Genomic DNA, 27,072 nt, shown 5'->3' on the forward strand with positions numbered 1-27,072 from the left:
GAACTCCATAGCTTATACTTCCAGGACTGCTCAATAAAAACTGACATGGGACATCTGTATAGTTTTCATAATTAAAGTACAATTGTAAGCTAATTACTGACATGTCCAAGGTCTTGTACTTCCCTTTAATGCAGACTTGCATGGCATGACTGCATGTTTCTGTGACGCCCTGGGCAAGCCAGGGGTCACAGGTCACAACACCACACGCACCCCACATTCCCTGCAGGAACACCAAAGTCAGAACACAAATCCTTGTTGCCTTCCTCCAGGGGCTGATGTCCACACCAGGGGGTGGGCAAGGCGGTTGGCTCCACCCACCGAGGAGTTCACAGCCCTGGAGGCGGGAAAACCAGGCAGATTAGTTTTGGAGTTTGAAGTAGAAGGAGTAAACAGTGAAGGAGAAGGAAGAAAGTGAGAGTTGTGACAGAGAAAAGTGACAGCAAGAAGCCTGAAGTTAGTCCGGGTGTGTGCCCCGGACTGAGACAGCAAGGTTGGCAGACGGCAGTGACCGTCTGCAGGAGAGATTGCTCGGAGGTTGCCGAAAGGACCGTGGGCGGGTGGTGACCCGGCGGTACCAGAGCGGTATACAAAGAACAGTCTGCACCAGGGCAGGGGCCTTTCGGATCCCGGCAAGGCTAGGAGTCGCCATAATTTGCCAAATCCGTCAGTGAAGGGGACCACTGGGTCTCCCAACAACCAAGTCCCGATTGAAGGCAACAGTCCGACTGTTAAAGGGAGACACCGCCACCGCCAAGGCACCAGTTTCCCAGGGCCAGCGCCTGCGGGCAAGAGAGGGGCTCCTCCGGCTCATATCCAGGTCGGGGAGCGGGTTACCGGTGGGAACCCATCGCTGCCAAAGAACCGTACTTAGATGCAGGAAAAGTGACCGTCACCACTAACTGCAGGGAACATCAGCACCGTAGCCGTCCGAGGGACCCATCCAACCAGCCGTTTGTTTACCGAGAACTGTGTCGTGTTTACTGGCTGAGTGAGTACCTCCGTGCCGTGCGGCACAGCGCTGCCCCTGCACCCCTGCACCTCCACAGGCCCCATAACCCGCCTGTCCACCATCCTAACCCCATCACTGGGCCCCGGGACAACCAACCCCCCTACCCACGGAGGGGAGAACTAACAACTTTGCTGCTCCCTGTCACCGCTCCCGGGATTCCCATACAGAGCAGCGGTGGTGCCCCTACAATCACCACAACCGTGGGTGGCGTCACGGACAATAAACTATCCCAACAACCAAACCCCTTTCACTCACGGGCGAGGAGCGCCGCTCGAGTCCCTGGGATCCGGCCCATCGCTCGAGCCACCGAGCAGCAGCAGGCCGCAGCCGCAGCGGCAGCCGGACCCGAGCAGTGGGAGAGCGCAGCGTCCCCTCCTCCGCCCGCGACAACTTGGCGTCACGAACAGGATCTTACCGCTCTGCCGTTGAGTAGAGGTGCGCCTTATGACCGCCGGAGGTGTCCGGCCGGAAAATTTCAGAAGCCGCCATCTTTGGCGCGAAGAGTTCCCGCTCGAGCGTCTTCTCGAGTAGCAGAGGCGTGAAGGCCAAAACCCCGCCCCGATAGAGAAGGGGCCGGAAAGAAGCTAAGGGGGACGAAATGGCGGCTGGCTGCATGTGAACGCAGCTATAAAAGCAGGGACGCCAGGACCCTGCAACCATCTTGTTCCTGGGAGAGACCGCCAGCAACATGTGGATGCTGTCTAGAAGCACCATAGCCCCCGCGCCGGGAACTGCGGCGTGGGTGGAGATCCGGACCGCGCAGCTCTACCAAAGGATGCAGGTCAAAATGCAGCTCCTCATGGAGGAGTGGGAGACCGACATGGCGGACGTGATAGCAACCGTGCGGAGACGCGAGGAGGAAGCTGAGGAAGGGAGGGTGAGTGACCCACGCCCCGATGCCCTTGAAGGGCCGGTCATCGCGGCTGCGGGACCCGGTCTAAACTCTCTCGCCCTGTTACCTCCCTCACCACCCATCTCGGAAGCTGTGACCCCGCCACTAGGCCCGCTGCCACCACAACCCATAGCGATACCCAGCATGCCCGCCCCGGCGGACCGACCTGTAGCCGGAGCCCGTAGCAAACCGGAGGTGCTGCCCTGGAAGGTCCTGAAGCCCGAGCCGGAGGCGTCCCCCGAGCCAGAGCCGCCAGCCCGCTCCGTGCCGAAGGCCCAGCAGCGGAAAACCCCTGTGCCCATCCCCTACACCTCGGCTGAGGTAGCGCCGGGTTGCCGCTGCAAGGCGGCGCCCAAGGCCAAGACGCCGCAGGACCTGCCGCCCAGATCCCTGACAGTGGGCAGCGTCCAAAATGTCCCGCGGGGCCCGACCCGTGCACCGGAGCTCGCAGCAGCGCCGTATTGGGACAGGGAGCCGGTACCGCTGGGCCTGGAGATCGGTGAAAGGGAAAGGAAGAAGGCGGAGTTGGTGGCCCGTGCAATCCGGGAAAAGGAGAACCTCCGTCAGGCGACCTTTCGTGTCCGGGGCCCGCTGTATGAAGGACAGGTGAGGCGGTTTGATATCTGCCAGGGCTATGGATTTATTTATGAACCGGGCCTGGAGGCCGAAGTTTTTATAGCCCGGCGGGATGTGAATGCTCACCTGCCCGAGGAGCACCCCGGTCGTAACCTGATGCCGGGCGACATAGTTCAGTACACCCGGCACTGTGGAGAGAGGGGGTAGTTTGCCATAGATGCGAAATTGAGGGGCAGCCAGGAGGCCCGTGTGAGTGCTGCACCCCCTCCCTCAGGTGAAGCCGAAGACTCTGAGTAATGGCAGCGGAGCACCGTTGCACCGTCCCCGTTGGGACCACCAGTTTGTTTAAAAGTTTGAAAGTTGGAAAATGATGAAAATGAAAAGCAAATGGAACCGAACAGTTACCTGATTGTCCTACCGTGATTAGGAAAACCGGCCGTTGCCGGCACCGTCGTCCCCGTGGGGACCGTTTGCAAATTATTTGCCATAAAGAACTCCTTATGGACAAGCCCGTGAACTTGCAGGGCAACCACAGACGCTAGTGGCTTGTAAATAGGTTGCGTTACCGTTACCGTTTCCGCAAGTGCCGCCTCCGGAGAGGCAGGTTGGAGGGAGGGCCCGCAGTAGAGCCGGCTGGGGCCCAGCCACCACAGGAACCGGTGGCTACCCTCTGGAGGGGAAGGACAGATCCCGCTCGGGTAACTTGGTGCAGGACTGGGGTCAAGGGGTGCTGCCTGTTTTCTAGGGGCAGCATCAGTGCCAGGTTACTTGGGTGGGAGAGAGCGGAGACCGTAACCGTTAACCGTTTAAAACCGTAACGTTTAAGAAATGTGCCTCCCACTGTGGGATGATGTTCTTCTACTTCCACAGGCCCCATAACCCGCCTGTCCACCATCCTAACCCCATCACTGGGCCCCGGGACAACCAATACCCCTACCCACGGAGGGGAGAACTAACAACTTTGCTGCTCCCTGTCACCGCTCCCGGGATTCCCATACAGAGCAGCGGTGGTGCCCCTACAATCACCACAACCGTGGGTGGCGTCACGGACAATAAACTATCCCAACAACCAAACCCCTTTCACTCACGGGCGAGGAGCGCCGCTCGAGTCCCCGGGATCCGGCCCATCGCTCGAGCCACCGAGCAGCAGCAGGCCGCAGTCGCAGCGGCAGCCGGACCCGAGCAGTGGGAGAGCGCAGCGTCCCCTCCTCCCCCCGCGACATTTCCTTTCAAATGTCAGCTAATCTAATCAATCGACAAGTGCCTCTAACAGGAAGGGGTGGACTGTAGATCCACCCAAGCCTGTTAACTAGCTAAACCCTACTGTCAATATCTATCAGTGGGATTTAACGCACACCGGTGGGGAGTGCCTCATTCCCATCAGCTTGTCATGACAGTGGGGGGGGGGTCAGCTGATGACCTGTGTCTGTCATGGCATACTTCCTGTGAAGGGTGAAAGGAGAAAAAAAATCAAAATGCCAGAATGACAGTTTTTGGTCACCGCAACATTGCAACAATATGCAATAAGCGGCGCTCAAAACCTCATATGTACTCAAAAATGTCATCTCAAGACTCAAAAAATAAGCCATCACACAGCCCCAGATCCTAAAAATTTAAAAAGTTACGGGTTATTGAAAAATGGCACCAAAAGCACAATTATTTTTCTTTTTTTTTTGACAAATTTCTGATTTTTTTTCACTACTTAAATAAAATAAACAAACTATACATGTTTGCTATCTACGAACTCATACTGGCCTGGGGAATCATACCATAGGTCAGTTTTACCATATAGTGCACATGGTAATAAAAAAAACCCAAAAACGATTGAGGAATTGCACTTTTATTTGCAATTTCATCGCGCTTGGAATTTTTTTCCCATTTTCCAGTATAATATGTGGCAATTTAAATGGTGTCATTCAAAAGTACAACTTGATCTACAAAAATACGAGCCTTTATATGACGGAACCTATGTTGACAGAAAATTAAAAAAGTTATGGCTCTTGGAAGAAGGGGAGGAAAAAGCGAAAAATGGAAAATCACTGGGTGGTAAAGGGGTTATTCCATTAAACCAACAACGAGATATTCTTTATAAAATAAATGATATTCCAAGTCTGATATTGATTTTGTCTACTACATATCTTAATAGTCTATAATCAGGTAATAAAAAAAGGTAAATGCAGGAGAAATGTGCCTGAATCCTGAATATACTGTAAATCTCGAAAAGGTTAAACCACTTACAAGCAATGAACATTTTGCAACTTTGGATTCTTTGCTTTCGGCTCTCTCATGCAAAAATTCTATCTGAAGTGCGTTCACAGCTCCTATTTTATCACTGTTGGTTAGCAGCGCAGGTTTTGCATACCAGTGATAATGTTGGCAAGGTCATTAAAGCGTGCTTTCTGCAATAATTCATTGCTTTATCTACCCTGATATCTCAACCAGGTATTCTTTACAGTCAGAGGATTCAGTGACACAGCAGGTAATAAATATACTTCCAAGGACAATACCGAGACAAGTGAGGACAAAACTGATTTAACTATCAGGTAGTTTAGAAATGATTCTTTACCTAAAACGGCAAACGCGAAAAATGGCCGGATGCAGTAATCCTGCAGGTATGGAATATTTCAGGGTATTTCAAACAACTTTAGATTTCCTAACATGATTCTGGCAGCAAATATCAGCACATAGAGAGTCTTTCTAAAGATGTGATCACTATCATAAATAGCTTTGGAAAAGCCTAAACATGATTGAGGGGTGCTTTCCCAGCAGTGGCACCTTGTCTCTCTTAGTAAGTACTATGATTAATGATGCTCAGATCAGAGCAAGGTTTAATCTGGAAGAAAGTTTAGATAGGGAGCTCCTTATTTTGTCTTCTTAGTACAAATGCTCTCCTTAGGCCCCTGTACATATTGAGCAATATATAAAAGTAAGCAGAAATAAACTTGGGCACAAACCTCAAGTCCATCTATTATTCTTTATTGCTACTTGACATGTTTGTGTTGGATGTATGCAATGGATGTACCTCCTAAGGGTATGCTCACAGAAGAGTATGAATCGGAAGAGTGCAATAGATGTACCTCCTAAGGGTTCTAAAGTTTTTTTATAATATGCTAATGAGGCCAGGGATTAGTCACAAGGGAGTTACTTCCACCAACTAGTCCGCCCTCTCAGCATGGTAGCACACCCACAAGGGCGTGCTAACACACTACTCAATGCAGCATCACCAGTGGTGATATGCGTACCTGCGTCGACTGTCTCCGCTGTTCAGAAGTCCCCAGCACTTCCGGTCATGCGCACTATGAAGCTGGGTGTACACGTCCCAGCTTCAGCGAGGTCTAGTGCGCATGACCGAAAGTGTCAGGGACTTTTGAACAGCGGACGCAGGTACGCATGTCACCACTAGTGATACTGCATTGAGTAGTATGTTAGTATGCGCCTGTGGACATGCTACCTTGCTAAGAGGGTGGACTAGTCGGGGGACGTAACAACATTGCGACTAGTCACTGGCCTCATTAGCGTATGATAAAAGAACTTTAGAAATACTTTTTCTAAAGATCTCTTTATCTATGCTACTAGATACAGGGACGGTTAGGCAGGGATTAGCAGTATGCACCCAAAACTGCTTGTGGTTCATATTGTACCTGAAAGGTCCTCTTTAACTAAATAGCCTTATTAATTTGTAAATGTCATATTTATTCAAACATTATTTTATTCTATGTGATATATCTTGTAATATTTGCTTTCTTGCATAATACTAGCCAGACAGCTATACCACAGTATATGCCTATTCCAGTTAGGTGAGTATTAGGCATTGGGTTGTTTCTGGTTCTGAAGCTGAGTCCAGGGAATCTTTGGCTCTAATGGTCTCCCATTCAGTTTTAGCCACCTGAACAACTGCATTGCTTCCCTGTTAAAGCCAATGCCCAGCCTGGACAAGTGATATCTAGGATCTTAGTGGAGACTTTGTTCCTCACAGCATAGTGAATGCTGTGGAGCATACTCAGTTGTGGAAAACAAGGTCTCCAGAGTTTAAGTCTAAAATTCATGGTACTGATCATGACCATGACGTGGCAGCAGACCTGATGATGTGGCACCATCTGATTGGCCGGGGGCGTGGCTTAGCCTTTAAATAGTGCAGCTGCAAGCATGGCAGCATGCTCTGGTCATCCTTTGTTGGCTGGTGAACGTGTGTGGACGCCCGCAATCTTGGCTCCACGTGAACATCTGCTATTAGCTCCCGCTATACCGTGACCTGTAGTCCTGCGAGAAGGTTACTCCACAACTAGTGCAGGTCGCTTAGGTAGGTGCTGTGCTCACTGCTGCCTGATTCTTGTGAGAGGGTTACTCCACAACTAGTTCAGGCAGCTTAGGCAGGTGCTCTGCAAGACTGCAGTCTGGCTTCGGCGAGAGGGTTAGTCCGCAACTAGAGCAGACTGCTAGGTAGGTACCACACGCACCACTACCCGGATAGTGAGAGGGTCACTCCACTTTCCAGTGGTTCACCAGTGTGGAAACACATATAGCACGGTGTGCTTTCACCTACGTTTCTTTATTCCCCTACTGCGTAGCCTCTGTGAGGACCAAGAGAGGTTACAGCGAAAGGCATAATACATAAATGTTATCACATATTACTGAGAAGGGGGCGGCTGGTGGAATTTCCAATGGGAACATTGCATTCAGTGTTATAGTTGGCTGTAACTGATATAAGAAACCTACTCACATGTGACTAAACAAACATTTTTTGCTCTCAACAGTGCGAATTCGTGACATGGGGCAGAGTCTAATAATTTGACCTCTCTGGTGAACCCGTAATCTGACTTTTGGTCAGCGCAAATCAGTTACAACAACATCATGTACTCTATCTGGGATTACAAGAAAAGAGAAAATGATTTGCATTAGCAGAAGCCTACATCCACAGAAGGTTAGTGGTTATTGTAGCACCCCTGAAGCCATCAGGGAGGTACAAGGTACTTCATCTCCACCAGGATGCAGGGCCTATCCCCAGGGACCCAGAAGGCCAGTGCCAGTAACAGCCAGATACTCCAGTTAATCCCTGTTTTCCCCAAATTCCCCATACACTGATACCAGGCTAGGGTTGCACCAATGGATGGCCGCCTAGAGGTGGAGCTAATCCAGTCCACTAGATGACCAGGTGGGAGGGGCAGACAGTGGACAGTGAGTAAGTGAGTTGGTGACAGCGAGAGAGCCACACACCAATGAGGTACAGAATCCTAGGTCAGGCAAACGCTCCAGGCAGACCTGATAAAATCTGCACAGTGAGGGGACCATCAAGCACCTCACTGACCTTGAAGTTCGAGACACAGTAGCAACGGGAGAACCGGGGACTGGGACCAGAGACTCCAACCCCACAGGATTCACGCTACCGTCATACGGACTACTCTTAAGAGACTACCAGGAGAGGACCCCCAGCCGCTCCAAACCACGGGGACCCACCAACCAAAGATAGGTGCAGGGGAAAGAAGCCACCAGGGCACTAAACCGGCACTAGGACTAAGGGGACCTGCGGTTGAGACCAGCCTTCCTCGGGTGACCAGTTTCCTTCTTACTGTAAGTAAAGGAACCAGTTACACTGCAACCCTTTGTGTGGCCTACCTTCTTTCAACACCCATCTGCATCACCTATCCTCTGGGGCCCAGCCCTGCTTGCGGAGGGCCTAACATCCAGGCTGCCACTAACACCAGAGAGGGAGAAAAAGTGCATCTTGCAATCCAAAAAATATGGTACTTTAAAATGAGTAAGCTTTGCTAACAGTGTCCAGCTTTCAGGTGCATCTAGCCATCATGATCAGCTATGGCGCTGGTAAGCCAAACAGCAAACTTCCAACTCTAAAGGCCCCATCACACGCTACGATATATCTAATGATATGTCGTGGGGGGCAAAGAATTTGTGACGCACATCCGGCATTGTTAGAGATGTCGTAGCATGTGACACCACCGAACAACTGTTAACGAGCAAAAATACTCACCTTATCGTTGCTCGTTGACACGTCATTCATTTTCATAATGTCATTCCTCCTTCTGCGCGCCGATTGTTCATCGGAAATGACGAACACAGCTTACCTGCATCCCGCCGCCAATGCGGAAGGAGGTGGGCGGGATGTTACGTCCCGCTCATCTCCGCCCCTCCGCTTCTATTGGGCGGCCGCTCTGTGACGTCACTGTGACGCTGAACGTCCAACCCCCTTCAGGAAGCGGATGTTCGCTGCCCACAGCAACGTCGTTAGGGAGGTAAGTACGTGTGACAGGGGTTAACGACATTGTGCGCCACAGGCAACGAATTGCCCGTGACGCACAAACGACGGGGGCGGGTGCGATCGCACGATATATCGTTGCGTGTGATGGGACCTTAACTCCACAATTTTGACTCCTTGGCCCTGATCATTATACTTCTACCTACTATTATTAAATATGGAGTTTGTCAAGCTGTTGCTGGAAAAGTTACACTTTACTCTTCCTACTATATCTATCTAAGGATGGATGGCATCATTGTGTAGTCTGTGTGGCGTCATAACTAACATTACACAGAATAAGAGAAACTTTGTAAATTATTTATTTATCCAACCCATCAAAATCACTAATTAAACACTGATAGTAAAAACTGACGCAAGGTCCTAACACTAATGACACACTGACCAAACACTGATAACACATCCACCAAACATTGATTAAACTCGGATGTAAAACACTGATGACACTCAACATTTTTTTAATGTATGTGAACAAACACGGATGTCTGAATAAGGCCTTATGAGGATCCTTGAGTGTAGAATTTTGCATTTATGAGTTACATGTACCGCATCTTTATGGAACTAAAGACACTTCTGAAGAAACGCGCACAACTGGACAGCGACATATTTTTCTTATCCAAATGCAAAAAGGAGCATTTATGAGTATAATTTATATTTTAAAACAGCGAACCCAAACGTTTTGCTATGAATAACTAACTTTAAAATGGTACAAGTGTGAAGGTCACAAGATATGACTCTCTTGAGTATATACTCTTGAACTAAAAGGTTTCTCAATCTGCAATTCATGTGTAAGGAGGTATTGGGCCCTGTGTCACGCCCTGGAGACATCAATCAATGTATAGGACAATAGTATACATAATGTTCACGTGTGTAATGTGTTTATGTTTAACTTACGAATGTGGCCATCTAGTGGTCCGTTTTAGGTACTGCTCATCAGAAAGGTATTAGAGGTTGCCTATCAACAGGGGCAGTCAGCCAGTAAACAGTTAGGAGTATAGGGAGAAGTTAGCCACAAGGGACAGCCAGGCTAGAGGCAAAATTCGAGTTAGTTGAGAAAAGTGAGTGAGGAACTAGCAGTGCGCAAGCCAGCTGAATACCGGAGGCCCAGAGACCAGGTGGCTGTGGCAAGCCCCAAAACTAGTATTAGAAACTCAAATGCAGGATGGGACAACAGAGTACCCTATCTCACCATAGTGAGCATCAGACGCTAACCTGGGCAACTCAGGTGGCAACTGTTTCCGGTGGTGCTAGTCCTATAGTGGAGGCCTGACAAAGACTTCTACAAACAGGTTTGTACGAAGAAACCCAGTAGCCAAGCTTTCTCCAATGAAGGTCAGAAACCGTTAGCAGTAGCAGGACCGCAAGGGTTGAAAAAAACTATGGCCGTGCGGGACTCAATCTAACGCGCTCTGGCAGAGATCATGCTGTTCCCCGGCGCCATCAGCAGCCCGATGATGTGATCATGGGGCGCTAATGGATTACCATGACAGTGTGGGGTTAGCTGATGACCTCTGTCACTGTCATGAGTCACTGTCTGTGAATGCCAGCAGAGTGCTGGCATTCACAGGAGATCATCATTTCTACTGATCAGAGGGATGCTGAAACATCGCTCTGATCAGCGGAAGTAATCAGATAGTACAGTTACAAAGTCCCCTAATGGGACTAGTAAACTCAAGAAAAAGTTTTTTAAAAAGTTTTAAAAAATATGAAAAAAATAAAATAAAACTAAACGTTCAAATCACCCCCCTTCTGCCCCATTGAAAATAAAACAATAATAAAAAATACATATATTTGGTATTGCCACATTCAGAAATGCACAATCTATCAAAATATAAAATCAATTAATCTGATCTGTAAAGGGAGTAACGAAAAAAAAATCAAAATGCCAGAATTACAGTTTTTTGATTGCTGCAACATTGCATTAAAATGCAATAACAGGGGATCAGAACATTGTATCTACCCAAAAATGGTCTGATTAAAAATGCCAACTCAAGACATAAAAAATAAGCCATCACTGAGCTCCAGATCCTGAAAAATTAGAACACTATGGCGGGCTTTGCACACTACGACATCGCAGTTGCGATGTCGGTGGGGTCAAATTGAAAATGACGGACTTCCGGCATCGCATGCGACATTGTAGTGTGTAAAGGCTCGATGATACGATTAACGAGCGCAAAAGTGTCGTAATCGTATCATCGGTGCAGCGTCGGCGTAATCCATGATTACGCTGACGCGACAGTCTGATGTTGTTTCTCGCTCCTGCGGCAGCACACATCGCTGTGTGTGAAGCCGCAGGAGCGAGGAACATCTCCTACCGGCGTCACTGCGGCTTCCGTAGGATATGCGGAAGGAAGGATGTGGGCGGGATGTTTACATCCCGCTCATCTCCGCCCCTCCGCTCCTATTGGCCGCCTGCCGTGTGACGTCGCAGTGACGCCGCACGACCCGCCCCCTTAATAAGGAGGTGGGTCGCCGGCCAGAGCGACGGTCGCAGGACAGGTGAGTCCATGTGAAGCTGCCGTAGCGATAATGTTCGCTACGGCAGCTATCACAAGGATATCGCAGTTGCACCGGGGGCGGGCACTATCGTGCTCGGCATCGCAGCATCGGCCTGCAATGTCACAGTGTGCAAAGCGCCCCTATGGGTCTCGGAAAATGGTGACAAAAGCGCAATTGTTTTTTTTTTGGTCAATCCTCTGAATTTCTTTTCACCCTTTAGATAAATATAAAGCTATACATGTTTGGTATCTACGTACTTGTACGGACCTGGGGAATTATATTGCCAGATCAGTTTTAACCTATAGTGAACATAGTAAAAAAAACAAAACCAAAACAATTATGGAATTGCACTTTTTTGGCAAATTCACCGCACTTTAATTTTTTTCACGTATTCCATTACAATATGGGGCAGAATGAATGATGTCGTTCAAAAGTTCAACTTGTCCTACAAAAAACAAGCTATATTTATGGAGAAATAAAAAAAGGTATGGCTCTCGAAAGAAGGGAAGGAAAAAACGAAAATGAAAAACTGAAAATCACCGAAGGAGGGGGTGAAGGTGAAGGTGAAGGGATTAAGAATATTCAGCCTGGGGTCTGTGCTTATTATTTTGGATGTCTGGTGTGGCATTTTGGGGTCATATGCGCTTATGCCATAGGTTTGAGGTTCTGCTCTAACTAAATAGGGAAATAGGCAAATATGTTTTTAAACAGTAGGCAAAAATGTTGTTCTTTCTAGTCTTTATTTGGCTGTAATAACCATGCACTGTGCAGGATGCGTCCTTAGAGTACGTGATTGGAAACATTTGTCACTACGGGATAATTGGCTTTCAAAAGGTTGAGAAGCTCTAGTCTAGAGGTTATGCAGTTATAGAAAAGAGAGAATCTCACAAAATGATCATTTTGTCCTAGTCCTTTGCTCTTTACTAATATTAAAAAGAAAATATGAACGTTTATGGCAGTAACGGTTGAGTTAAGGAGAGTGATGCAGAAAGATAATGTGTAGGGTTAACAAAACTGTTGAAGCAGCTGTGAACAGCATAAGTTATAGCAGACTCAACTAGAGCATCTGGGGTGAGCTGACAGGCAAGGCGGCTGAACTGTGTGAAGTTCTCCGCTGATTTATAGCCTCTGTCAGAAACCTCAGTGAGACAGACTTGTGTGCTGACATAATGACTGTTTATTTTAAAGCTACAGTAATCTGCAAAAGAAACAACTAGAGCATGTTCTTGCAGAAGTCATAGGAGAAAAAAAATGGAAAAAATTTGATTGATTGGAGCATTGTGGTAATTACACCATAGAGACAAAAGTATTAGGACACATTTCATAATCATAAAATTCTGTTTTTTTTCGTTCAGTCCCATCTCAACGATTGTGTAAAATCCAGCCCCCAGCCCTACACTGTGGCCATACTAACATTTGTGAAAGAATGGGTCATTCTAAAGAGTTCACTGAATTCGAGCATGGCACAATGCAACTGTTTGCAACACTTTATGAAACTTCTTCCCTCCTAAATATTGCATGATCAACTGTGGTATTATTGAAAAGTAGAAAACTAGCAACCACTTAAATACAGGCATACCATACAAAATTACAGAGGGGGGGTCACCAAATGCTGAGGCACATAGTACGGTACATGAAAGTCCTGAGTGCTTGGCTGACTCAGTAACTGCAGAGTTCCAAACTTTCTCTGGCATTAACATCAGAAGAAACATTGTGTGCTGGAAGCTTCATGTCAGGCAATTTAATGGCCATTTAGCAACATGCAAGTCTTACACCACCAAATACAATGACAAATGTCAGATGGAGTAATGTATAGCACAACGCACTACTGGACTATGGAGCCTGACTGCATTATGCTAACTGTAAAGTTTGGTGGAGGAGGGATACCAAGATGTTTTGGACAAACACATGTTATTGTGGAAACATTTTGCAGAAAGCCTTTTTTTCTAGCATGACTGTTTCATACTGTACAAAGCAAGGTCCATAAAGTAATGGTTAGGTAGGTTTGGTGTGGAAGAACTTGACTGGCCCGCAGAGAGCCCTAACCTTAACTCCATCAAACATCTTTGAGATAAACTATAACGGAAATTGTGAGCCAGGTTCTCTCATAAAACATCAGTGTCTGGCCTCATAAATTATTTTCTTGATGAATGGTGAAAAATTCCCACAGGCACCATCCAAAATCTTGTAGAAAACCTTCCAATAAGAGTGAAAGCTGTTTTAGCAGCAAATGCGGTATCAACTCCATATTAATGCCTACACATTTAGACTGGGATGTCATAAAGGTGTAACCTGTAGGTGTCCCAATCAGAGATTAGCAATTCTGACGAGGCTCAGTTCACCGGCAGCAAACATGCCTAGCTCCACAGGCTCCAGCTTGACCCGAAACCCGGATCAAGTCTCCACCCACATATGGCCAGCCATAAGTAGAACACTCCTTGGGGGAGGGTGGGCAGGCTTTTTCAAACTTTTTTTTGTTGCACACTACATGTGATCACGCTGTTGTTACCCCCAGTGTGAGCCGTTCAAACACTGCAAGAGGCTTGCACAGGGCTCAGCATCAAGCGTACTTGAGCACAACGATGGGTTTTGTTCGCACGTAAAGCATCCGAACCCTGAACCTTGATTTTTAAATTTGGTGTTCAGTTCGAAAACTGAATCCCAGGTTCACTCATATCTAGTCCCAATACATTAATCAATAAAGTGTCTATGAGGCATATTTGCAATAAGTATCTGAATTAGGTTATGGAGATCTAATAATCTGATTGAGTTATGACAAAATAAATATGGTCATGTGTTGAAGTGTGCACAGGCTATGATAAAAATGCAATCTTGTTAGATTTTTGATTGCAATTGTCTTTGCTCCCAGAGAGTTAATGTAGCAAGATAAAAAAAATAAGAGGTGCTCCTTGTTAAACACTGTGGGCAACAAGTGAGGGTGAATTGGAGGGCTAGTCGCCCACCTGACCAGGGTCTGTGTGACATAACCACGTGAAGAGTGATGTAGAATCCAATAGTGGCTGCAGCTTCGGCCGCTTTACTCACACCAAATGTACAGAGGACAAAACAAGTAAAGTGGATAGCGCTCACTGACAAAGGTTAATTCAGGTAGTAAGTATAAAAACTAATTTATTGTTTTGGAGTAGAATCTACTCCTTCCGAAATGTAAGTTGTGTGCAACTTCCAACCAGTTTGAGCTTTGGTTGTTGATTTCAATCTACATCAAAGCTCTATAATCTGATAGTATTTTAGCCTAATTGCACAAACGTTTTTTGTCTCAAGACAGATTGGCTACTAACTGATTTTTGTGAAGGGTAGAGCCTTTGGCTTCATTTATAATGATTCTGCTCCTTCTACAAATAATAGTCTACAAACAAAAAAGTTTTCTAAAAATCCAACATTCTTTTTGTAAGTTTTTATGCATTTATTATGAACTGATAAACCGCCAATAAACCTTTGACTTGCAGCCTTACCATCCGCTTTCAGCTATGACCTGGTTCCTAACCAAAATTCAGAAGAAAGTGTCTTTAATGCTTTTCCAGAATACTAAAGGTCGCTGTTTGACATCGCTGTGACAGCGCACAAACCTCCCCCTTAAAAAAGAGGTTGTTCACCGCCCACAGCGGCGTCGCTAGGAAGGTAAGTATGTGTGATGCGTCCTAGCGATTTTGACCGCCACGGGCAGCGATTTGCCTGTGACGCACAAACGACAGGGGCAGGTGCGATCGCTAGCGACATCGCCCTTAAAGCACCCTTAAGTTTACAAAAAAACAGAGACTAAAGGCCGCTTTACATGCAATGACATCGCTAACGAGATGTTGTTGGGGTCACGGAATTCGTGACACACATCCGGCCTCGTTAGCGACGTCGTTGCGTGTGACACATACCAGCGACCGCTAATGATGCAAAATACTCACCAAATCGTTGATTGTTGACACATTGTTCATTTCCCAAATATCGTTGCTGATTTTGGACGCAGGTTGTTCGTCGTTCCTGAGGCAGCAGACATTGCTACGTGTGACACCCCAGGAATGATGAACAACACCGTACCTGCGTCCTCCAGTAACGAGGTGGCCGTGACTTTCATCCGGCTGCTCTCCACCCCTCCGCTTCTATTGGACGCCTGCCGTGTCACGTCGCTGTGACACCGTACGAACCGCCCCCTTAGAAAAGAGGCTGTTCGCCGGCTACAGTGACGTCGTTAGGAAGTTAAGTATGTGTGATGTGTACTAGCGATTTTGACCGCCACGAGCAGCGATTTGCCCATGGCGCACAAATGAAGGGGGGCGGGTGCAATCGCTAGCGACATCGCTAGCGATGTCGCAGCGTGTCGCAGCGTGTAAAGCCCCCTTAAGAGTATGTGCATACGATCAGGACCGCTGTTTCATGGACCCGGCGGGTTCTGACCTGTGGGGCCGCGAGTCTCCTCCGCAGGAAACCGCACTGCTTGTACCGACGATCCAGGCTCGGGCAGTTCCATTCTCTCACGTGTGTTCTCCCTGCGGAGAACACTCGCGTCTCCGTAGCAAAGAACTGACATGCTGCGGCTCAGGAAGCCGAACTGCAAGTCAGTTTTCGCTGCGGGAAAAAGAAGCACAGTCTGAATGGGATTTCTAGAAATCACATCCACTGTGTTTGTACTGTACAACGCAGCATTTGTGACACAGTGAAAAGACACAATATCCAAAACACTGTGAACCCTGATCGTGGGCACACAGCCTAAAGCTCACAGGGCCTTCTTTGAAGAAGTGACAAAAGGTGGTATTTGTTGGTGGCATTTTGGGAGGAGGGTTTTCTAGATTTTTCAACATTATCCTTAAATAAGTCAGCATGTCAATATTAGGATTACTAATGCTAACACTACTCTACCACACTTAGATTCAGAAATCCACAGTATATCATCCAGATTGTCCATATCACAGCATCCCAAGAATTTAATAAGAATATACCGTAAGTGGGAAATAAAATGTTTGGTTTTAGAATAGAATGCAAGAAATGTACTAAAAACTGTATCTGAAAGTAAAATAACTTCTAAGAAAGACATTTTTATGCCTATAGCTGGACTAAGTAAAATATATCTTTGTACCGTGTTAGCCAGTAGAGAAAAAAATTGTTTAAAAGAACAGAGAGTCCTCAGTGGTTGATACCTTTTAATGGCTAACTGAAAAGATGGTAATAATTGCAAGCTTTCGAGACTACTCAGGTCTCTTCATCAGGCATGGTATAACACAAAATCTGAAGAGTCACGTATTTATACACAACAGGACTTAGAATAGTGCAGTAAAAAAAAAAAAAAAAAAAAAAAAAAAAAAAAGAACAAGTTATATGAAACAGAACTATCTCTATGGCAGGGGGACAAGCTGTTCTAGCCATAAATACTGCTGCAGTTCAGTGTGAAAGTTTTATTGTCCTTTGATAAGGGTCTGGTCCGGGCTGTGACACGCTGGACTCAAAGACTATCTCAGGGTATAAAGAGAATTCTCCCCCTTTATGAATAAATGAAAGGGTCACTATATCCCGTCTGAATTTCTTCTAGCTGGGAGTCAGAAGAGATGTGGGTCTGAGTATATTAGTTTATCCAACTGTCTTTACTTTTGAAATATATTAGGCATTAATTCAAGAGAGTTCAACTTCTCCAGAACAGGAATGGAGCGCAGTGGGCATTGTGTTGAGTGCATATGTGACACAGCTATAGAATAAACCAGAGTGAATATAAAAGAAATGAATTTTTGACCCCAGGAAATGAATAATGTATTTAGATCCACAGAAAACAGTGACAATTGTTTATTGCAGGAAAGTTTCTGTTGTTAGTAACCCACGGACATTCCTATGGCAAGACTTAGTAAATCTAAAATATACACTGTGAGGATTATTTCTTTGAATATTTTCTATTAACTTTGCGACAGTTAGATATTTTACTGTTATATAGTTATACAAATAGTTAGAAAAAAGACTGGCACTCTTATTTTCTTAGCTGCATGAATTTAATCTATTTTTTCAATCATTTTTTCCATATGTAAAAAAGTGACGCATTTCGGATAAAGCAGCCTTTATCAAACACGATATGAGTGCACATTCAATACACTGAGTAAATAGCTAACATTTCCTTTCTGAGGATACCTCCCCAATTAATTTACATAATGAAATGGTTACTAAAATTGCCCGCACCTATAAATTGCCATTCAACCAAAAGAGGGAAAAAAGGAAAAAAAAGGAGAATGAAATGGCTCAAGAATCCCAAATAAATATACACAAAATAAATGGATTATTCCAAGATAATTTATATTGAAATTCGTATAAACCATTAATATGTATAAAAATTAGATTTTTTTTAATTCTTTTATATGAAATTTTTTTTATCAGAATTCCTTTGATGGAGATACTCTAAAACTAGACGACTCCTTTTGAAAGAAGGGACGTCAGCCCTGGTCACGAGCACCTACTTTGAGTGCCACTATTGATATATAGTTGTACAGTTATATATATTATATATCCCACTAAGGACACCATCTGCAAGGAGTTTGTATGTTCTCCCCGTGTATGTGTGGGTTTCCTCCGGGTACTCCGGTTTCCTCCCACACTCCAAAAACATACTCACAGGGAACCTAGATTGTGAGCCCCAATGGGGACAGTGTTGCCATTGTATGTAAAGCGCTGTGGAATTAACAGCGCTATATAAATTAATAAATATTATTATATTTATTTGCATTAGATATGGTCTACCAGATCTTATTAACGATTGCATTTTATATGCTTCACTTTGACTCTATGATGTCTGCCACCAATATATTTAAGAAAGACACCAGCTTTATACTCATAGGCAGCCCATAGATTTTGTTCACAGTTATTACAGTGCCTTTCTGAAAAGGATGGAAGACTATCAAGCATTGTCCCTCTTATCCCAAAAATGAGGGCACCACTAACATGATTCAGCCATTATTTTAAAATCTGGTCTTCTCTGTGCATGACCCTGTTATATACAAGTCAACTTTTGATTGTAAGAATCCAAGAGAGATGCTTTGTGAAGCCATGCCCCTCTACACATTCTGCACTTCTCTATGTCACATCCTTGGCTTTTCAACTAGTTTTTTTTGCCGTCCTAAATAAAAAAGCCTCCTGAAGTTGTAGGTGTCCAGGAGGTTTCAGGTTAGGCCGAATCCAGAACATTTGCTTAGTACTCTTGGCATGTAGGAGGTCTCCTCTTTTTTGGAAACCTGCCAGACGTTCCAGAATAGTTAGCAAGTATGCCTTTTTGTTCTAGAAGATAAAGTCTGATTAGAATGTCTAAACAATATTTGCTTAAGGTCAGTATATTAATAAGGATAAATAATACCAACAATCAGCTCCCAAATTGTTGAGACTTTTGAAGTGTATTTAAAACATGATACTTATTGTAAATCATCTTCTTTTATAATGTGTTCATTTTGTTTGGAATATAATTCTACATGGAATAATTTCCTATTATTTCTGTTAGGATGCTAAATTGTTATGATATAAATGGTCCAAATAATCTGCAATAACATAAATTGAAAATATAAACTGTTGGCTGACCACAGTTACCATTAAAGCACATCTCCAGCATTTTTTTTCCGACTGCTGGAGTGGTGCTTTTAATCTAGGGTCTCTGCCCCTGGTCTTATACTCACCTTCCGGCATTTTCATATTTTTTTCGGTGCCGTTCTAGTCCTGCGGCACCATCTTGTGACCACAGCTTCTGATTGGACAGAAGTCAGAAGTAACTTCACAAGCTTTCAATGCAAGTCTGTGAGGACCAGAACAAGGCCAGAATGAGGCTCTTATAGAGATATCTTGAGTTGTGGCCTCCGGCTCGCTCCATGAAACACTGGAGCAGCCGACAGGTCACAAACTGCCAGAGACTGATGGGTGCGGAGCTGATAAAAGTGAAAACACCAGTGGGTGAGTATAAGGCTGCATGCAGGAACCTTAGAATAAAAGCACTTACTGCGTGCTGCTTTATCATCGAGCTTTCCTAGTAGCAACTTTATATTGCCAGCATGTTCGCAGTTTATTTCTGTCATTTGAAGCCATGTTACTGAATACCACAAAATTTACAGTTTGGCTGAAAACTGTTAGGCAAAGTTGTGATATCTGAAACAGATGTTAATAGCTAATTAAAAGTTCTACATTGCTATTATTATATTGTTATATCTTCATAACTAAGATCATTTACCACTAGTCAGACCTTTTGCCCTATATCATAAAAAATGAAATTAAATAAAAAAAATTAAACTACGAAGAGAAATTATAGCATTTCATTAAAAAATGAATTAGATATGGAAAAGTATAGTTTGTCATAGTCACAGTGAAAACTGGAAATATACTGTACCATGTGGAAATCTGGGATAAAATAGAATATTGAACTACATTTTTAATATAAAGGGGCTTTCTACCCTCAAAAAGGTTGTTCTTTAATGACTGCAGATACAGTATTTAAATCAACAAACACAGATAGTGCTCACTCTCCCAAAGTCCAGCGCTGACTCTTCACTGCTGCTTTGTGTTTTGGTTGCAGAGGTGATATCACTACTAGAGTTGAGCGAGTATCGAAATATTTGTGTTTGCAATACTCGTAACGAATACTGTGTAATACTTGCACATTTGTTCCGAATAGTGAGTACAATGCAAGTCAATGGGAAATGCGAGTCATTTTCTGCTTGAATCCAACATAAAATAACTTGCATTTCCCAATCAGCAGAAAATATTCACAAATACCATTGACTTGCATTGTGCTCGCTATTCTTAACGAATATGCGAGTAGTACACACTCGTTATGAGTATTCCAAACACAGAAATTTTGATACTCGCTCAACTCTAATCACTACTATAGCACACATCACCACTTCAGCCAATCCATGAGCTCAATGACTCCTGATTAGTGATGGGCGAACCCCCCGATGTTCGTGTTCGGGAGACTCGCCCGAACTTTTTGTAAAGTTTAAATTCGGGTTGTAAGATAACGTGAACTTGCATCCGAACCTCGAACTTGGACTTTACAGTTATGGGATTGGGTAGGGAGGCTGTAAAATAAAGCATATAGTTAATAATAAACATTGTCATTATACTTACCGCACCCGTGTCCTGCAGACCTGCTCAGCTGCTGTCTCCCAGCCACTTCTGCTTCCGGGTCCGATCGTTAACTTCTGGGGGTATTCACTGCACAGCTTGTCACTTAACAGTCTTCGGTTGTTTTCAGCCGTGTTCGCGGTTACGTCAGTGTTCAACCGAGTCCATGGCTTAGCCATGGATTGAACTTTGACAGTCAGCCTGCTTCCTGCTCTGTATAAGCGTTTGTCTCCACAGAGCGATTAAGCAAAGCTGAAATTGCTTTACATGTGGACTACATCAGACAAAGGATTTTTTTATAATAAAGATGGAGTCTCTAAATGTTTGTTTTGTTTTATTTCTATTAGAATTTTTTTTTATGTGTTGCATTTTTCTTTTTACTGTTTACTAGAAATTCGGAGTGACACCATGAATTTTGGGCTTAGTACCAGCTCAGAATACAAAGCTGGTGTTAAGCCCTTTATTACCCAGTGTGCCACCGCCATCAGGGCTGCTAACGAACTGGGTAAAGCACCTGGAAATGACACTAAGAAACAATGCGCCATTTCCGGGGGCAGCTGCGGAGAATCCTAGCCCCCAGCTGCCTGGTTTTACCTGACTAGCGATCAAAATATGGTGGGAGCCCACACATTTTTTTTTTTTTAATTAGTTTTTAAAATAATTAAAAAAAAATAAAATAATGGGCTTCCTTGTATTTTGATTGCCAGCCAAAGTAAAGCCAGGCAGATGGGGGTGGCAGCTCATAGCCATCTGCTTTATCTACGCTGAGAATTAAAAATACCATGGAATGCTACGTCAATTTTTTAAATTATTTATTTTTACACTGCTACATGTGTGAGGGACCCAACAGACAATCTCAGACACCGCCATGCAGAATGGGCGTCTGTGATTGGCTGTTGGAGTAACCTGGAATCTGCCCATATATTCTAGATGCTAGAATGTATGAACTGGTTTCAGGTTACTCCAGCATCCAATCACAGATGCTCACTCTGTGACAGTGTCTATGATTGTCTGTTATTTTAACAGTAGAATAAAACAACAACACAGAGAAAAAAATATTTTATTAAAAATAAAACAGAAGACATTTAGGATTCTATCTTTATTACCCCAAAAAAAACCTCCAACATTGTCCAAAGGTGGGTGGGCATCTTCAGCTCTGCTACATCTGTGCGAGAAGACCAACACAGTTCTGGTCTCACAGACTCTGCTGAGAGCTGTCAGAGGCTTCACCTGAATGCACAGCTGGGGCTTGCGTATGACTCCTGCAAGTCTTGCATCAGTATCACTCGGCATGGTGCACACTTTCCTGAGAGGAGCGCCTCAGCTACATGGAAATACATGCAGCCAACCCGCTCCTATAAGGAGAGTGTACGTCATGCCGGGGGATACCATTGTGAGACTCGCACAGTGACAGTCAAAGTTCAATCGAGTCCATGACTCATGGATTTGGGTGAACCCTGACGTCATCACGAACATAGACAAAAAAGCCGAAAACCGCCATGTGACAAGCAGTGCAGTGAATACCACCGAAAGTTAATGATCGGACCTGGAAGCAGAAGTGGCCAGGAGACAGTGGTTGAGCGGGTCTGCAGGTCACATTGCGGACCGGTAGGTATAATCATAATTTTTTTTACTAATGTGTTTTTTTTTACAGCCTCTACACCCAAACTGTAACACGAACTTCCCTGGAAAACTCGTGTTCGGGATCGTGTGCACAAACACTATGTGTTTGGTACGGACCACGAACTTTACAGTTCGAGTTCGCCCATCACTATTCCTGACATCTACTTTGACAGAACTATTGAGCTCAGTGATTGACAGAGAGCTGGACCTGATGAGGGTGAATTTGATCTGTTTTTGCTATTTTAAATGTCTGCAATGATTTGAAGATAATTATTTTAAAAGTGGAAAATCCCTTTAATCTCATAATTACTGTTGTACTTTCATAGCTCACTTGTAATTATGTAGTGGGAATACAGTAAGTGCTGGGTATGTTTAGTAAAAATGTCTTAAAGCGAGGGTATCTTGTTCAGAAACTATTTACCTGTAGATATATAGTTAATCGGTAGGTAAAAGGCTTAAAAATACGGATACGCCAGCTTATTGAAGCAGCGGCTATAGGGAGAAAATGAACGTGAATCCTCCCTGAGGCTGCTTGCTTCCAATAATATGAGTGGTGCTGTAAGCAGTTTTAGTTACCCCTCACTGCACATTATTCACTCCCTGTATGTGTGCAGCATATGTGTGCAGAGTAGGCTGTCAATCAAAGTGCCTAAAGATGATTACAGCATGCTCCCTACACTGTTCTGTTGGCTTGGAGCAAATGGCTGCATGGAAGATACAAATTAATTTTCTATATGTAGCTTTTGCTCCAGTGAGACTAGTAAGATTTTAAGTTTTAAAGCTATTTATCTGCAGAATAAACCTTTATTTGCAAGTAAATAGCATTTGTGGACATGATGGGTTCACTTTAAATAATCATCATGGCCATATTTGCATTCATCTCAGCTTAGTATATTGAGCCTCATAGCTTGTGATCTACGTTTTGTCATTTACGTCATTTTAGTAACAAGAACATTTTGATTAGGCATGTGTATACTGACTGAAATTCAAATTTTACTGAATTTTACTGTGAATTGCTAAATCATTACTGGTTCACCCAAGTTCACCCAATAAATGTCCCGGCAATCCATATTCTACTCTGCAGTGACATTCTAAAATGTCCTGAATAATAGGGCCGCTGCAGAAACGAGGAGTCAACTGTCAGGAATTAGGCAAAGCTGGACTCATCATAGATAAGACAGAGACGGTTTGTTACTGTCTCTGTCTTCTTAATCGCTATATTCACATTGCTGGACAATTGCTGTATACATAGCAATAGGAAGAGCAGCACTAAGGATACTACACTAGGTGTAGGTTGGGAACAGGAGTTGCTAGGTACTGGGATGCTCAGCTCTGCTATGCAGCCAGTAGGTTCAAATTCCACTGCAACTGGGTCCACAAGTCTAAAAAAAGTATTAAAATGTTTTCGTGCCCCTGAAAGGTCTTTTGTGATGTTACAGTGGCACAATATGTGCAATAAATGAAAAATAAATAAAAACATACACGGATATATAAATAGAACACAGAATTTATTTTTATTTTTATAAAAGCAGCTAAAAATTGAAATTTCTGTCACTAACCCCACACCCCCCAAAACATAAATATAATGCATAAAAATAATTGTTATGAAAAGGAACAATTTTTAAAATGTATTTCAATGATCCTTTGTGGTTCTAAGAAAATGTGATAGTACACATAATTGTATAACTTTCTGAAATATATATACTGTATATATATATATATATATATATACTGTATATATATATATATATATATATATATATATATATATATATATATATATATATATATATATATATAAATATATATACAGTATATATATACAGTATATATATATATATATATATGTGTAAAATAAAATTATAAAAATAGCACTAAAACAAGTTACACGCCCCATTACATTTTTTCTGAATTATTTTTCAGCTAAGAAAGCCAAACCAGAGATGTCCCATAGAGATCTACAGACTTTCTCCTTCAGTAAGGATGTCTACATTTTATTGACAGCAAATAATTCTGAATTAAGTTAAAGAGATTGTCCACTTTTACATTGATGGTCTATCCTTAGAATAGATCATCAAAGTCAGATTGGCCAGGTTCCGACACCCCGCACCCCTGCCGATTAGCTGTTGGTGCTGGCAGCAGGCAACCAAAAATGCTCAGTTCTGGAGCTGCTCCACCTTCTGGTAGTGGTGGTGGCCAGGTACTGCACATTTGACACCTATTCAGATCAATAGGAGGTGGATGTGCAGTACCCTGCCACGATCAATCCTAGAAAACGGAGCAGCTTCGGAACTGAGCATTTCCAGCTGCATGCAGCTGCAGCCGGCACAGAGGACAGCTGATCAGCGGGAGTGCAGGGTCTCAAACCCTGGCCGTTCTGAATTGATGACCTATCCTAAGGGGCACTTTGCACACAACGACATTGTAAGCCAAAGCTTGCGATGCCGTGCACGATAGTCCCCGTCCCCGTCACAGCAGCGATATCTTGTGATAGCAGCCATAGCGAACATTATCGCTACGGCAGCTTCACATGGACTCACCTGCCTTGTGACGTCGATCTGGCCGGCAACCCGCCTCCTTATTAAGGGGGCGGGTCGTGCGGCGTCATAGCGACGTCACACGGCAGGCGGCCAATAGAAGCGGATGGGCGGAGATGAGCAGGACGTAAACATTCCGCCCACCTCTGTCCTTCCGCATAGCCGGCGTGAGCTGCAGGACGCAGGTAGGAGATGTTCCTTGCTCCTGCGGCTTCACACACAGCGATGTGTGCTGCCGCAGGAACGAGGAACAACATTGTACCTGTCGCAGTCACGTAATTATGGAATTCCCAGACACTACACCGATGATACGATTACGACGATTTTGCGCTCGTTAATCGTATCATCTAGGATTTACACACTACGATGTCGAGTGCAACGCCGGATGTGCGTCACTTTCGACATGACCCCTCCGACATCGCACCTGCGATGTCGTAGTGTGCAAAGTGCCCCTAAGGATAAGTCATCAATTTAAAAGTAGTGGACAACCTCTTTAACATAGGCAAACTGCTTCAATCAGCCTGAAAGCCTAACCATATATTCTTGTGGCTTCCATTCAGTTGTGATCTTCAAGAGTTATACCTTCAATGGACCTCTGAAGAACAGGTAGTAGACTTCATCTTCAATTTATAATAACAAAACATTTTAGTGCCATACTCAGCTTAGATAAAGTGGGTGTATGTCCTTCCTTCTCATAAAAGGCAGGGTTATATGTTTTTTTTTTTTGTGGTGATGGCACCCTGCAATTAACATTCCTGCCTCTGTATTTCAGCCCCTTGATATGTAGCGACCAAGCTGGCAACAGCTGCAAATACTATTGTACGATAATGACAAGCATTGACTAAAGGAGACTGAATGCATGCAGAGACCCAGGAGGCACTGCCAAGACAAGCAGCAAAGTGCAATGCTTAATTATCAACATACTGTTTTGTAAATTAATAAGAAATAATGTAGGAGTATGACTTAATTAGAATAATTAACTGTGTAGGCATATAGAATAAAAAAATAAACTTCATTATATACAATAAAGTGAATTATAATATATACCTAAAACTAAATTACACTATTTAGATCTCAAAAAATTAAAAAATCAACAAATTATCTATCATTTATATCATGTTTAAAATGGATATAAAGCCTTATTATTATTATTATTATTATTATTATTACTATTATGCCTTAATAATGATATCCCGACAGATTATTAGCTTCAAATGGAATATGTCAAAGTATTTGTAGGCTACAGCTTTAAAATCCCACTTTGTCTCATTTACACAGGCTTGATCACACTTCTGACAAAGAAACATATGTTCTCCGGCATTAAAATTTTGGCGTTAGGATTTTGGGATTAATTTGTTAAGGTATTATGCTGGTCTTACAAAAACAATTCAAAGTTAGTCAATGTGAAACTCGGCTGAATAATTTTACTTTCTTGCACAGGTGGATAGAAAACATATGCTGCTTAAAAAACCAGGGGAGACAATTGTGTTATAAAAAAAAAAAGGACTATGAAAAAAAATTGAAAAGCAGTGCAGTTTCTGATAGAAAGAAATATACTGAAAAATTCTTAATAAATGGGATTACACTAAAAAAGAAAGATTAGTTAAACATAAGGCTTCATGGAACCGGTCACCAGTGTAACGAAAATCTCTCAGATTGCGAAAAAATGTCCCCTGCATTCCCAGGCCCCTCAACATTAGAATTATACAAATTAAATTATAAAATGCAATAAAATAATTTAAATAATACTAATAATAATAAAAATCTTATATACAAAAATAATAAACTATAAACAACTAATAATACAACTAAAAACAAAACCTAGTCCAAATCGCCATCTTCCTCTATGAGGTAGCAAGAATTGAAAGTTTTATCTACATACATATTTATGAAACCCACTAAATCATGTGTTACAAAGACCTAAACAGTCTAAAATGAGTTATTACAATGTGAAACTTCTTTTTTTTACCAATTTTGTACCAGTTCTATAGAAATCCAGAACAGAGGTCACAAAAAAACATTAAAGAAGCCCTACGATTAAGTTTTTATTAATTACAAGTGTGGATATATACAAGTAATGTAGAGTGTGAGTGTATGAAGAGATCTGAGTAGTCTTGAAAGCATTGAAGTCTTCAAAGTCTTGAAAGAGGACATTCAGTTCTTTTTTTTCTGTATTAATATACTCACCGCTTCTCTCTCTGGGATCCAGGGCCGTTCTGCTCCTTTTCTCAGTGATGTCACCGCTCTCCAGTATCTCTGGGTCATACTGCGCTCTGCATGACCTGGAAATGGCTTTTACAATGTAAGTCTAGAGAAGCATCAGAACGAGGCTCCTTAGACCAAGTACACATGAGTATTTGGTGAATTTTTTACCTCAATATTTGTAGCCAAAACCAGGAGTGGCACAATCAGAGGAAAAGTATAACAGAAACACAAGCACCTCTTCTGTATTTAGCACCCACTCCTGGTCTTGGCTACAAATACTAATGTAAAAAATTCTCCAAGTACGCAACGTGTGCATGTGGCCTTACAATGTAAAAGAGACTTCAGTTTCATATCTAGAACAGAGAATGAGGCGGCTAGT

At 43.6% G+C, this 27,072-nt stretch overlaps 1 protein-coding gene across 10 annotated transcripts in view; it reads right to left on the reverse strand.

Annotated features, from left to right (window-relative positions):
- DMD (dystrophin) overlaps positions 1 to 27,072 on the reverse strand; it is a 4,177,531-nt gene that overhangs the window by 664,845 nt on the left and 3,485,614 nt on the right. The gene's annotated exons all lie outside the window — the stretch shown is intronic.

Source organism: Anomaloglossus baeobatrachus, chromosome 2 (assembly GCF_048569485.1).
Source record: "Anomaloglossus baeobatrachus isolate aAnoBae1 chromosome 2, aAnoBae1.hap1, whole genome shotgun sequence".
Lineage (NCBI taxonomy): Eukaryota > Metazoa > Chordata > Amphibia > Anura > Aromobatidae > Anomaloglossus > Anomaloglossus baeobatrachus.